General features: G+C 43.0%; 1 pseudogene; it reads left to right on the top strand.

The window, feature by feature from the left end:
* Positions 1-2,110: 2,110 nt before the first annotated feature.
* Positions 2,111-2,228, top strand: LOC124723327 (annotated as a pseudogene).
* The last annotated feature ends 2,878 nt before the right edge of the window (positions 2,229-5,106 follow it).

A 5,106-nucleotide genomic window follows, 5' to 3' on the forward strand; every position in this document is an offset into this window, starting at 1 on the left:
TTTCTTTGTGGCACATTTATGGGAAATACCCCAGCCTTCCCCTTGTTGTTGAGCATGAACTGTTTCACTTGTTATTAAATCTGGTGTTTAAGCAATGTGTGGAATATTGTCACATACATATCTTGAAGATGTCACAAAAATGTATAAATGTTGCTTCAAACGATGTACCAGAGGAAATATAATTAAACAATTCACTATACAAATTAAATATGTATCAAAAAACTACTCGAAATACACTTGCACACAAAACACTGCGAGAGCCATAGTTGGAATACTTAAACAATTTGTGGGGATATTGTTTATGTAATATTGCATACTGTTTGAACAACTTGGGCATTGAGTGGAACATTTCATGCAGTTTATAAATTGAGGATATCACAGGAACTAAATGTAATACTGCACAAAGAGAGAAGAGCTTTGCAGATCACACAAGAATATTTAAACAATTTGCGATGTAATTACAACTTTTATTTCAAGGAATACCACCACACTCAAACACAGACTCTCAAAATATCGCGGCGGGTTCTGGCACACTTATGAAACCTCCCAGCCTCCATCCAGCCTTTCACCCTGGGACACTTCACACGTCTTTGTGGAAGATACCAAAGCCTTCCTCCCTGGGACACTTCGTGCACTTTTATGGGAAATACCTCACGAGCTATTAAATCAAGTTGAACAAGTCTCTAAGTACACTTTAAGGAAGGTCACTGCATAGTAGTTTGCTTCAAGATGTGTCATAAATAAATCGTTAAATAATTTACAGGACGGATTTCACAAATTGAATATACTCTGGCACGGTAGGAAATATTAATTAAAACTGCAGATCAACATTGCTTTGGAAGATTTGTGCACATAAATAAATTAGGAAAAGTATTTGACACCTCAATACACTGGCAAATATTGCTTTAAACCATTTGTTTCAAATACACTCGCACACAAAACACTGCACTTAGTTGGAAAATTATGTTTACCTGTGCCGAAATGCGTGGCAGCCCCCTCAAATGTAGAGTTTCGGTATCCACTGCCTGTCGCCACTCGCGAGCATAGCAGTCTTCCCATGTGCATGTGAAATGGAAATGCTTCGTGTAAAAATAAATGACTGCAGATACATTCGAAAGTATATCACGCAGGAATATTGTTTATAAATTGAAAACTAAAATAAATGAGTGCAAATACAGCGTGTCAAAACTCTAAAGGCGATCCCACTTCATGTAAAAATATTTTAAGTGCGCTAGAACAGTAGTTTGCTACATGAGACATTGTCATAACCTGATTCACTCGAAGCGACGCATCTGCCAGCGGCAGCAGCTCGCCACAGAGTCGACTGGCGAATAAAGTGGGGCCCTCTGGCCAGATTAATGAGTGTGTCCAGCACAAAGAACGGAACAGCGGAACAAGTGGATATTTCCAGAGTGCGCCAGCCACTGCATAAAAAAGTGCACGTAATGTGTGGCTGGCAGACCAGTACCAACTTGTCCTGCGTGCTCAGACCAGCATTAATCAGCAGGTGAGGAGGAATGCTGCACTCCTATTGGCTCTCTGGGTGAAATGGTCAGTGGAAGGGGTAGAGGTTATACAAACTCTCATTGTGGTGGAGTCACTCTCATTCTGCCACCGTCATTTCGCCAGAGAGGTTGCTTGTGTATGCTTGTGCCAGACATTTTTTTTGGGAAAAAATTGGAGCGCTGCAGTTCTTTCGACAGCATAAACAGCGATAGCAGCAGCAAACGTCTTCGCCAGCATAGCCTGCATGTAAGTTAATTGTTCTATTCATTCAATTTACTTGGGTGCCCCATAATTTTAGTATCCCTCACAGAAACTGTTTAGGTCGTACTCGGTAGAGCCGTACATCTGCACTACCGAGCTTTTGAATGGTTTGCTGCTGTAATTTTACTGTGTGAAGAATTTTTATTCTGTAGCTGGTATTAACAGTCCTTCTTTTTGTTTCTTGTCATTGCAGCATTCATCCCTGAGATGTTAGATCAGTTGCACCGCCAACTGGAGACTGAGAGACTGTTCCAGCAACAGCATCCTCAATAATATTCGAGGCGGCGCAGCAAGAACGTAAGTGCATTTATTTAATTTTTTTAATAGTATGTAGCTACTAGGTGCCAATGACCTTACCGCAGTGGTAACACCGGTTTCCGTCAGATCACCGAAGTTAAGCGCTGTCAGTCTGGGCTAGAATTTGGATGGGTGACCGGCCGGTCTGTCGAGCGCTGTTGGCAAGCGGGATGCACTCGGCCCTTGAAAGGCAAGCTGAGGCGCTACTTGATTAAGAAGGAGCGGGTCTGGTCTCGTAAACTGACATACGGCCGGGAGAGCGGTGTGCTGACCATATGCTCCACTATACGCTCATCTAGCGACGCCTGCGGGCTGAGGATGACACGGTGGCCGGTCGGTACTGTTGGGCTTTCAGCCTGTTGGGCGGACTGGTATGTAGCTGCTAGAGAAATTTTTTTTTGCTCACGTAATGTACTGTAGTTGTAATGATGAGGGCTGGAGAATGTATATACATTTTTTTGGTAACATGTTATATTCAGTTGTATAAGATATTTCCTTTGTTAGGTGTTTCTATGCATGAGGAAGGAGACATAGGGATATGTGTCGAGGCTGAAAGTCAGGAGCCATCGATTCAGTCTTGCAAGTAGTAGGATTCGATTTTCAAATTCAGGATGTGTATTTCATACACAAGTAATTTCAGTGAACTAGAGAATACGATTTTTTGTTTGTGTTTCAGTGAGTTAAAGAATACGATTTTCTGTTTATATTTTAGTGAGCTCAAGAATATAATTTTAGGTACGATTTCCGTGTGTATGTCTCTAACATTTTCAAGAAATAATTATGTTCAATATCATATTGTTGTAGGTAGTGTCAGTGAGCTGTATATGCGGCTTGGGTGAAATACTGGAGTGTATATGTGAGATGGTGGCTGCTGAGAAATCTGAAAGGCAGCGCCATCTCGACCTTTTGGGTGAGGGGGACGAAATACTGGACTGGGTGGAAGAACTACTAGAAGGCTCGACTGAATGGCTCAATCCTTAGACCCAGAGGCAATTATAATGCAACTGTCGTCGTTACAACAAATAATTATTATTCTGGAGTATTGTAATTTGTTTACAGCACATATTATTAAAAATCTTGAACATTGTACTTTAGTTTTTTTCGTAAGATACAAAAATCTTACAGAGGCTCCACAGTCACCACTAGCACCACGACAGCTAGCTGTGGCGTGGGTGCCTAGAGCAGTGGTTGTGGGGGCAGGAATGAAACACGTGCCTGAGCGGCATGCACTGCCATGCCAAGCGCCACTCATGGCTGCGCGAGAGGCAGAGCAATCAGATGCAGCTGCAGCAGCATTGGCCTTCACGCCATTGCGTTCCCTCTGGCTTCTGTGGGTTCCTTAGTCAGAAGAAGAAGAACAGCAATGATCTCTCACTCCCCAGGCTGGGGGTGGTGAATGTTCCAGTATGCAGTAACAGCATCGCTGGACACTGTCACTGCAACCTGTGTTCTCCCACTGGATCTGACCACTGCCACCTCCTTCTATGCTGGCTCCAACTGTCCACTCTTGGGGGCAATGAATGGCGCCTCCTCCCCAATGCCGTCATCCACTGGGTGGACACAGTCATCTCCTAGTTGCAGTGTTAGTGATAATGAACCTACGGCTAGTGGTAGTGCTCTCTCCTGTCCTGGTAGTGAAGGACATCAGATTACCAGTGTCATGACCCCTCCAGAACACTTGCGGTTGCTAGGGCCTCTGAGGGGCATATCTCTTTCACTAGAAGTGAGAATCCGGCTGGAGGGTATCATGACCCAGTCAGATTTATAGAAGTGTGTCTCCTGGTGGTGGAGGCAGAGCCCTAGATGAACCGAGATTTAATGCCATTAAATGCAATGCACTATTCTGCTGTGAGTTGACTCAACCTCCCAAGCAGCAGAGCCCTGCTGAAGAGAAATGCCTGCACTACATCTTGGGTGATAATGGCATTATATCTCAGAGCACGTCAATCAGTGAGTGGTATCGTGAGTCCACCTTAGGTGCTATACTCGCCTGGTTTTCCGAGATGGAAGTTACAGGGTCAGATAAAGCACTCAGCCAAACACCACACCTCGATATCCATTTTCATGACTATGACCCGTTGAAAGGAAGGTCCACTTATATCGAAATCTCTGAGGATATTAAGACCAAGCATACATTTATTAGCGTTCAAAATAAAGAGGACAATGCTTGTTTTGCACGGTGAGTTCTGGCTTGTCAGAAAAATTAGAAGAAACATGAGCAGCGCGCATCTCGATATGGAACAGGTCTTAATATTTGAGGTTGTTATAACTTTGATAGTATCGAGGATCATGTAAAGATGCAAGACATACAAAAATTTGTGACACAAAGTCCCAGAATATCAGTTCATATTCATGGTATGAAGAAGCAGAAAAGCGAGCCGGATAAAGTTAATGGTGATGATGATGATGATGATGATGATGATGATAACCAGCAACAGAAGCAGGACAAGCTTGCCATAATTGAAACACTCAATTTTTCGAAATATACAGGTGAATGTGGTTTTTATGTAGACATACTGTTCATGGTAAGTGGCGTATTTGTTTCAGGTGTATAAATGCCTTTTCGGAAGAAAAGTGTTTAAAAAGGCATCTGAAGGACTGTGAATCCAAGGAACTAGTAGTGTTATTATGCCTTCAGAAGATAACAAGTTCATTAAATTCAAGAACGCTCATCACCAGAGTGATGTCTGTATATTGTATATGCTGACTTCGAATGTCTCCTTGCCCCTATCACACGCTGTGAAGGGAACCCCTAGCCTCACATACCACCTTCATGCAAAATACATGTACTGTTTGTGGCAGTGTACCAACTTATATGTTCGTACAGTTCAAGTCTTAACTGCTATGAATCTTATGCCAGTGATAATCCTGCAGTTTGGCTGCTCACTGTGCTTGAAAAAGTGTCATAGAATAGTGACAGGCTTCACAGCACCAACATTCCCATGACCGAATCGGGGGAGGATAAAAAGTTACACAATGATGCGGTCACCTGTGATATTTTTGGGCTGCCATTAGATAGAACAGCTGAAACTCTCGGTAGAT

The sequence above is a fragment of the Schistocerca piceifrons genome, chromosome X, assembly GCF_021461385.2.
Source record: "Schistocerca piceifrons isolate TAMUIC-IGC-003096 chromosome X, iqSchPice1.1, whole genome shotgun sequence".
Taxonomy (NCBI): Eukaryota; Metazoa; Arthropoda; class Insecta; order Orthoptera; family Acrididae; genus Schistocerca; species Schistocerca piceifrons.